At 42.9% G+C, this 9,969-nt stretch overlaps 1 protein-coding gene across 1 annotated transcript in view; it reads right to left on the minus strand.

Moving 5' to 3' along the window:
- Window positions 1-314, minus strand: part of LOC122655930 (DNA ligase 1) — a 59,473-nt gene extending 59,159 nt beyond the window's left edge. Inside the window, exon 1 of the transcript XR_006332018.1 lies at window positions 66-314. The gene's annotated coding sequence lies outside the window, so the exon portion shown is untranslated. The remainder of the gene's footprint in view (window positions 1-65) is intronic.
- Between the last annotated feature and the right edge of the window lie 9,655 nt (window positions 315-9,969).

Genomic DNA, 9,969 nt, shown 5'->3' on the forward strand with positions numbered 1-9,969 from the left:
TCTGATAGAGATTTAGTGTCTTTGTCGTCTAGGGTTTTGGATTTCTTGGGCGAAAGAGGACGAACTTTTTTGCGAGAAGCAGCGGCTCGAGCGGAGGCCATAAGAACATCGTTGATGGAACGGCGTTCAGACATTGAAGATTTGGGAACTGAAGAGAAGAGGAAGGAGATGGAGGGTTTAGGAGTGGATGCAGCAGAGACGACGAGAGAGAGGAGAGAAAATGATCGAGCGAGAGGGAAAAATCGCGTCTGGCTTACCAAACACTGCCCGAGCATTACTTTGTGGGAGTGTTTGTGTGAAAGTGCCTTAATTGTTTGTAGGCAGTTCGCAATCTTGTTTGCTGTGTGTAATAAAATGGCGGGATTAAATTTGGCAATCCCGCGAGAGTCGAGACGATGAAAGCTTGCAGCCATGGAGAGACTTTCATAGCAAATTACATAGTTACCTAACAGGGGTGCGAATCGGTCGGTTCTTTCTGGTTTTAGTCAGGCTGAAGCGGTTCGATCCGGTAAAAGGTCAAACTGCAATTGAATTTTGTTAAGACGCCTTTTGGTTTTGTTCGGTTTGATCTTTCATCGGGTTGGTTTAACAGGTTCTTATCAGTCCATTATTGGGTTGTTAACGGTTTGATTTGTTTTTCAAATTATATTAAACACCACTAAGTAGAGTTCTTTTTCGGTTTTTCCCATTTATAATATATATATTAAAAAAATGAAAACAAATTTATTATTATTTCTTGTATTGTGTTTTCCTGGTTTCGTTTTGGTTGGTCCAATCTGGTTCGGTTTTCTATTGATTTCATAAAAGGCCAAATCAAAACTTAACCGTTAAATGTTCGTTTCTATTCGGTCTGATTTTCTCATACTATCGATTCGGGCTGAAAATTGCCACCCATGTTATCAGTGTTTACTGCAGTTCTTATCATTATCAAAAACCCCCTAGGGGTGTCAATCGGTCGGTACGTTTTGGTCCAACTCAAGCGTGTTGAATCAGTTCTAGCTTGTCACTAGGCCACCCGAAACCCAACTTTTGGGAAACTTCAATCCTGTCTTGTTTGGTCCGGTTTCCTTTTTTTATCGGTTTATAATCTTGCTACTATCAGTTTAGTCCAGTCTACTTTCTAGTTTTACACATATACATAGGAAATCAATGGAACTTTTCTTCTCCGGTTTTTTTCTTTGGTTACTATTAGTCTGCCTCAACTTTTTATAAAGTTCAGTCCGCTTTCTCAGTTTTTCAGTGGATGCATTTTGTCGATCCAGCTTGATTTCAATTTCTACTAATTTCATAAAACCCGAAATCAAACTGATAAAGTTTTGGTTTGGTCCGGGTGAAACCTGTCGCTTTCAATCAGTTTGACCGGATCATGCTGAACTTTAACACATTTAGGCTACATTTGGTAAATGTCTGAACAAAGAACGCCCATTCTTGACTAAAAACGTTCTTTAACGTTTTCGGTCTGGAACGACATTCTGAGACCGAAAATGACCGTTTGGTAATGGTCTCAAGAACGCCGTTCAGAACGAAAATGGTGTTTGGTAAAACTTGTTCTTCCCTATTTGATATTGTTAGCAAATTAGCATTCCATTAATCACAGAGGTTTAAGGATTACCTGAACCGAATGGAATCGCAGCGAAAAGGATGATCAAATGCGGCTTGCAGCTACGAGTAGGTCACGATCAGGAACAATGTCAAAAGGTTTCTCCACGAAGAAGAACTCCACACCACAAAACCCTAGGCAACGATGGAAACCCTAGGATAACACAGAACTTGAAAGAGAGGGAGAGAGACGGCTTCTCAAAAGATACGAAATTAATTGTGTTAGGGTTTAGGCCTAATACTTATTTATAGATAAAACCCTGGGCGCCCCTCTCACTTGGTCGACTGCCACTAGAGGTCTAGACCGAATAGAAAAGGGGAGGGGTTGGTCACTTAAGTAATCGACCCCTCCAGAGCTCGGGTCTCGTGCGGCCAGCCCCTCGTGGCGCACTAATTGGGCCCAGCCCATTTACGTTTACATCTCCCACTCGCCCACACAAGGCGCATAATTTTAATTATGCATTCAAGTTTCTCTCATTCTGCCATTATCCTCCATACTGGGGTGTGTGACCTGTCGAGATGGTACAAGGTAGGAGTACTATATCAAACTTTCATCTAGCCAACATAATACATCACTCTCAAAAGTCTCGAAATACCCCAAACGATCCACTTACACCTGATCTAACACTCTCGACCCCTCATGATGAGCAGTGTTAATCCTTGGTATGTAATGTACTCATGACTGCATCAATCACAAATACGACACGTCGCCAGGGCAATGAGTCACATAACAAAGGTGTAACGTCCAATGATTTTTCCTGAGCCCCTCATGTCAATCCAAATATCCCCAATAGCTTTCCCAATCGCTTTCCGCTGGACCGCATCATCCATGGTCCTAAGGAGAATGTCAAAGTAGCATCATTAGGTGTCTTTTTCATGATATTGTCTTAGGTAATAAGGGTATTGAGGGATTAATATAATCCACGTGCCTCACACAGTGACGAAGCAGGGATCCATTCGGTCACTCTCACTATCGGTCTTCATGAGCACATGCAGTATGATATGCATGCTATGATGTAACTCCCACTAGGGTGGGCTTGTCACTCGCAATAAATAAACGTCATGCAGATCTTAGTCTAGTCGCTACTCTAAGCGCCTAACCTGAGTCTCTAGCGCAGTCACCCTCATGGTTTCTACCTAGAACCTCACATCTGGCTTCTAACAGGCTACTTGGAAGTGTGGTGTCTTCCAAGTTGGACCAAGTAAGGGTCTCATCTTAGCTCTAACTAAGGCGCCATAGAGCACACATGCTCATGGGCTCATCTCGCTCACTACACCCCAATGCCGAGGTGAATCACCGGTGTGAGTGGGCCGATTCTAAGCCTGGTGACATCGTTACAAACAATGAATGTATGCACACAAGATTACTCAAACAAATATATACTCATCAATAAATGTAAGAGAAATACAGATAAATGTCCATCACAAACAAAGTGTTCTCAAAGCAAATACATATCAGATCCGCCTGAGTCCCAAGTTCCTAACGTGAACTAGGAAAACATCTCTGGCAATGGGCTTAGTCAATGGATCAGCCAACATATTGCCAGTGGAGATATGATGCAGAACCACTTCACCTCGCGCTACCATGTCTCGAATGTAGTGATACCGTATGTCAATGTGCTTGGCTCTACCATGGAACTTGGGGTCCTTTGCAAATGCAAGTGTTGCCATGTTGTCACAGTATATAAGCACAACGCCGTCTGAATGAGCAGAAACGCTAAGTCTCTGCAAGAACCTCCTGAGCCAAACGGCCTCCTGTACTACGGCTGAACATGCGACGTACTCTGACTCCATCGTGAACAGGGCGATGCAGGTCTGTTTCTTGCTACTCCAAGTGACAGCCCCGCCTCCCAGGACAAACGCATACCCCGAAGTGGACTTGCGCTCGTCTCTATTACTAGCCTAATCAGCATCACTGTAGCCTCTCAGTCTCAAGTCTGAACCACTAAAGATGAGTGAGAGGTCTGCAGTGCCACATAGGTATCGAAGTATCCTCTTTATTGCCTGCCAATGAGCTGGCCCTGGGTTACTCTGGTAACGGCTCACCATGCCAACGACAAAGCAAATATCTGGACTCGTGCACATCATCGCATACATCAGATTGCCTACTGCCGCTGCATAGAGTATTTTGGACATTTGGTTTCTCTCTTCATCACTCTTAGGGCATTGGTCTAGGCTCAAAGTGCATGCCTTGTCCATTGGAGTGTCAACGGGTTTCGAGTTGCTCATATGGAACCGCTCCAGGACTTTCTTTATGTAATTCTCTTGAGAGAAACTAAGAAGTCTCCTAGTGCGATCCCTCACAATCTTCATGCCCAACACAAAGTTGGCCTCACCCATGTCCTTCATCTCAAAAGTAGAGAACAACCACTCTTTAGTGGCAACAAACATTTCAATGTCATTCCCAGCCAGCAAGATGTCGTCAATATACAATGATAGGATAAGAAACCCCGCCTTGGACCATTTAACATACACACAGTGGTCCTCTTCAATCATGTCAAAACCCGCAGTGGTAATGACATGGTGAAATCTAATGTACCACTGTCTGGACGATTGCTTAAGGCCATAGATGGAACGTTTGAGATGGCATACTTTGTGCTCATGTCCCTTCTTCTCAAAGCCCACAGGCTGAGCCATAAAGATCTCTTTGTCCAGTTCTCCATTGAGAAAAGCAGTTTTAACATCCATTTGGTAGAGCTCCAAATCTAACTTTGCGACAATGGCTAGAATGAGGCGTATTGAGGCCATTCTCACCACAGGGGAGAACGTCTCATCATAGTCTATACCCTCCTTTTGGGTATATCCCTTCGCCACAAGACATGTCTTATACTTGTCAATTGATCCATCTACCTTTCGATTGACCTTTAGGACCCACTTGTTCCCGATGGCCTTGCGCCCAGGTGGACGATCAATTAACTCCTAGACTTGGTTCATACTCATAGAACTCAACTCATCTTCCATAACAGTTTGCCACATTTCCTTAGCTGGAGAAGAGAGCGTCTTACTCACTGAGGTCTGCTCATCCTCATCCCTTGGGGCACAGACGAGGGTAGTGTCCCTTCAATCTCAAAACGATGTTGAGGAATGTGTCCATGTGCACTCTTATGCGCAAAAGGTTCTTGACCCATGCGCTTTCATTAGGTAGCGCACTCCCACTGGGCTAATGATTACTCTCACCCTCTCTGGCGATCTCTTAATGGGTGTTTAATTCCTCACCCTCGCCAAGAGTAGGCGAGACGCTTTCATCAGTCTCTATCTCAAAAAGATCAAGGTCTCTACCAGTGTCATTGATGTTAGGAAAATCGGTCTCAAGAAAATCCACATCACGGGACTCACTCTCTGTCATTCCTCCTTCTTGATGTTCACCGTACACTACATAGCCTTTTGAGGTATCGGAATATCTTATAAAGATACTCTTTTTAGCTCTAGGGCCAAGTTTCCCAAACTTATGGGAGGTACTATGAACATATCTTGCACATCCCTATGGTTGCATATGCCCCAAAGTGAGCTTTGCGCTTTTCCATAATTCATAGGGAGTGGAGGGAACTGACTGTGATGGCACGCGGTTAAGGACGTAGGCAGCGGTCAACATAACATTCCTCCAGAAAGATATTGGGAGGTTGGCCTGTGCCATCATCGATCTAACCATATCTAAAAGCGTCCTATTCCTCCGCTCTGCTACACCATTTTGTTGTGGAGTGTGGGGAATAGTCAGCTGCCTAGTGATTCCTTTTTTCTCACACATCTCTTTAAATTGATCGGACAAATACTCGCGTCTTTGGTCAATGCGCAGAGTTTTTAACCGCTTGCCTTGCTGATTCTTAACCTCTACTACAAAAGTTTTTGAAGCAATATAGCGCTTCGTAGCGATGAGTGATCAGATACACATAACCATATCACGAATAATCATCAATAAAAGTGAGAAAATAGGAAGCACCATGACGTGCCTTCACGTTCATTGGTCCGCAGATGTCCGAATGGACAAGCTCTAGGGTCTGGGTTGCCCGTTTAGCCTTTCCAAAAGGCTTCCGGTGGGTCTTACCCGCTAAATAGGCCTCACATGTCGGTAGGTTGACTTTAGCGAGTGAGCCAAGAAGGCCTTCTCGAGCTAGCCATCCCATCCTATCTCGACCTATGTGTCCTAGTCTAGCAAGCCAAGTAATTGAATCAGGACTAATATTAGAATCAACTACAAAAGATGAGAGGGAAACAATAGGAATTATCAAATCTAATTTAATAAAACCATTCTCAAGCCTACAATATCTAAAACTACTACCATCCAATCGTATCTCAAAAGAGTCACCATGAAAAATAAAAGAATATCCTAAAGTCAATAATATAGTAACTGAAAGTAGATTATGCTGGATTTCTGGTGCGTATAGCACATCATGAAGTAGCAAGATGCGCCCAGTGCGCAAGGTGAGCTGGTAGGTACCAACTCCTCGAACTGCTTCACTTGTGCCATTCCCCATGTAGATACTTTGGGTGCCATCCAGAATCTTTATATAATCTACGAACCCTCCTCAATCTCGCGCTATGTGTCTTGTTGTACCTGTATCCACAATCCAATCAGATTGGATTTGGGCAACCAAAACGTGTGTACATACAAAAGTACAAGGAGAGAGAGGCAAAAATGCTACTTGCTTCGCTTCAGTGCAGTCACGAGCGAAGTACCCCATCTTCTGGCAGTTATAGCACTTGACCTTGGTGATATCTTTCTTTCCACCTTGCTTGCCACGTCGGCGCTTGGTGGTCTTACGCCCAGTTGGTGCAGCTTTCTGAGCTTGATCCTGATTCTCAGTGTTTCTCTGTCTCTTGCGCTTAGACCCATTCTTGCGTTGCCCCGCTTGGGCAACAAGGGCATGTGATTGGGTGGCCTCTAGGCGCTCCGCCTCTAGTTCCACATGAGCGACAATGTCATTAAATATCTTGACAGTGTCGTTATGTGTTAAAACTATCTTCATCTACCACCAGGAATCAGGCAACGTCCTGATGATGGCCTGTACTTGCTGCTCATTGGTAAGGTGTACCCCAGCATCATCCAATTTTCGGATCATGTCTTTCACGACCCTGAGGTGTTCAACCATAGTGTGCTTAGGGTCCTTATGATACATCTCAAACTTCAAGGTCATGGACCTAAGTCTGGTCGTGGATGTACCGCCACAGTCGAGCCTTACCTGGTCCCACATAGACTTGGCAGTCTCGCACTTCTCATACTGGCCGATAAAATCATCATGCATCGTGCTTAACATAAGAAAACGCGCACTATGATCTCTCTTAAACCAATTGTCGTAAGCCTCTTTTTCTTGACGGTGACAGGCGGTAGTACCCACTTCGGGTGGGGCCATCTCAGTGGTCAGGAGGTCTAGGTAATCTTGCTCATTAAGCAAGAACTTGGCCTTTCGGTGCCACATGTCATAGTTGGTGCCATCCAACTTGTTGCCTTGGTTAAGGTCGGCAACAACAGTCTTAGAAGTCATCACTACAATGTGCAAGGGAGGACATTTAGTATACATCCATAAATCCACAAATTTGTTCAAGAAACCCTAATTAAAATTAATGGTACCCTTTCCTACACAGTGAGACCAAAAACTTCGCTAAGCTAGTAATCAAATCGCACAATGTGTGGGTCTGGGGACGTATAACTTTAACTGATTTCGAACAAATGTAGGAGAAAAACAAGAATCTCCTAACCACAATTTAATGCGTCATACATACGGGTGCGCAAGGGACTCACACAAGAGACCCAAATTTTGATACTCGAAGTGATATGCCGAGTGGGTACAAGGTTGTGATACGCAGTGCAATAGCTCCCATTACATGGCTTCTCAAAAAATTTTTAAAATTACAACCGGCTCTTTACATTTAAGATCCCTACTACAAACTACCGGCGAGCACTGCACTTTGTATCACTTCCAGGTACTAACTCTAACGCACATCTATCCAAATAAAACACATCACTCAAAGTACCAAATCCATCCCATGAAGATATCAAAATAGCAAAACACATGGTGTGCATGGGATGGGGTGTTTGACAGCGGTACCCTAATGGCAGCGTCAAACAGGTCTGTACCGCAATGGGGGGAATCACATGTTTCTTTATTAAAAAAGTGGCCTTGGGCGATCTCCAATACACATGGGAAAAATATGGGACGATTTGGGGCAACACCCTATCTCCCATTTTTCTCCCATGGATCTCACAAAATGATTTCTCGCTAATGGGGGGTTGCACATGACATAAATAGAATACCCCCAAAACGAGAAACCCTACAGGGGAGACCCCCAAAATTTGTTAAGGGTCACAAGAACAAACCATGAGCGAATAATATTAATTGAACAATCCACATATGATATGCATTTCAATAATATACATTGTTTATCCCAAAAACAAGAAAACCAAAGAAAACATATAACAAAGTATAACTCCCATGCTCAAGTACATAACCAATCACATGCATATAAGACATAGCTATAACCAATCAATCAATCAAATGCATATATGCCTATTAGGGAAAAAAGGTAAGGGGTGGGTGAAGGGATTCCCACTTCACTCATCTCCTTCCCCCAAAAAAAAACCTTAAAAAAATGCCTAAAAGGAACTTGAAACTGCCCATTTTTTATATATATATATATATCCGTGCACAGGCACATCACGGGCAGAGGGAAAAAAATTTTGTTTGTTTAAATCTGAAAACAAAGAAAACAAACAAATTCTGAACCGAAATAAACATTAAAAATACTCATGTTCAATTTTCAATAATTCATCATGATTGCAAACCCATCTCACGGTGACATCACCAATTATATATAAAATTCCTATTTCTTTCTTCCTTCCTCTTCCTCTTCACTTTCAGATCGATTGCAGCAGCCGCGCTTGGCCACTGTCGAGCATGGCTGCTTCCACCTTTCATCGTTTTTAAAAAAAAAAACAAAAAAAAAAACCACCTATTGTCGAAAAAAAAAAACACAACCGGAACGATTGCAGCGGCCGTGCTTGGCCACTGCCGAGCATGGCCGCTGCCCACTCAACGTTCCCTTCTTTTTTTTTTTTAAATTAAAAAAAATATAGCCGGGTGCGGCGCGCCTTGCGCCAAGGTCGCTGCCAAGGATGGTCGATCGATAGGCAAAGTGGAAGAAGAAAAAAAACTACGAATAACAAGCCCTAATCGGCTCTGATGCCACTGTTAGCAAATTAGCATTCGATTAATCACAGAGGTTTAGGGATTACCTAAACCGAATGGAATTGTAGCAGAAGGGATGATCAAATGCGGCTTGCAGTTACAAGCATGTCAAGATCACGAACAATCTCGAAAGGTTTCTCCACGAAGAAGAACTCCACACCACAAAACCCTAGGCAACGATGGAAACCCTAAGATAACACAGAACTTGAAAGAGAGGGAGAGAGACAGCTTCTCAAAAGATATGAAATTAATTGTGTTAGGGTTTAGGCCTAATACTTATTTATAGACAAAACCCTGGGCACCCCTCTCACTTGGTCGACTTCCACTAGAGGTTTAGACCGAATAGAAAAGGAGAGGGGTTTGTCACTTAAGTGGCCGGCCCCTCCAGAGCTCGGGTCTCGCGCGGCTAGCCTCTCGTGGGCGCACTAATTGGGCCCAGCCTATTTACGTTTACAGATATTAATTACAATAATGTCATTTCCTTGTAAATTATACCAAAAAATACTTGTAAAATCCTTTTATCTTACCAACCTTAGCATAAAAATAAAATATCTCATTAACATAACCAAAGTAATTATAAAAATATGTCAAATTTCAAAGGTGCCATTAAAATTGGGTTTGTATGTGGATCAGTGTCATGGTGCCATTAAAATGGTATGAACAATTGAATAAAAAGAGCCTTGGTGGATTTGAACCACCATCCCCTTGGAACATGCTCATGTTCCAAGTGATCTACCAATTTGAGTTAAAGACCCATCAAGTAGAGCTTTGTGAATAAGTAGTAGTTAGTGTGGACAAACGGTATAAAGTGCCAAAGTATGTCTAATAGTGAAAAATATGCCTTATGTTATCGATAAATATCCAGTACATACATGAGGTCAGCAAAACCATATCAACCTCAATTATCTAATCTGGTGGAAACTATAAATAAATAAAGACAAATTTTCAATAAGATGAACCTTTAATTCCATTGATTCTCGAGGCCTCAAGCATGTTGAAACTGATCATTGTGTTATTGTACATGATTACAGAATGGTTGGACTGTATGAATCCCATTCCTCCCATATCAGTAGCAAGGTTAAACACTTGGTCCACCTCAGAGGTGACCTACAAACAGCCATCCATCACCCTGAGATCAACAAGGTGGAACTCATGACAAAACATGTCTTCAGACATATGTTCATTCTTC

The sequence above is a fragment of the Telopea speciosissima genome, chromosome 3 (assembly GCF_018873765.1).
Source record: "Telopea speciosissima isolate NSW1024214 ecotype Mountain lineage chromosome 3, Tspe_v1, whole genome shotgun sequence".
Taxonomy (NCBI): domain Eukaryota; kingdom Viridiplantae; phylum Streptophyta; class Magnoliopsida; order Proteales; family Proteaceae; genus Telopea; species Telopea speciosissima.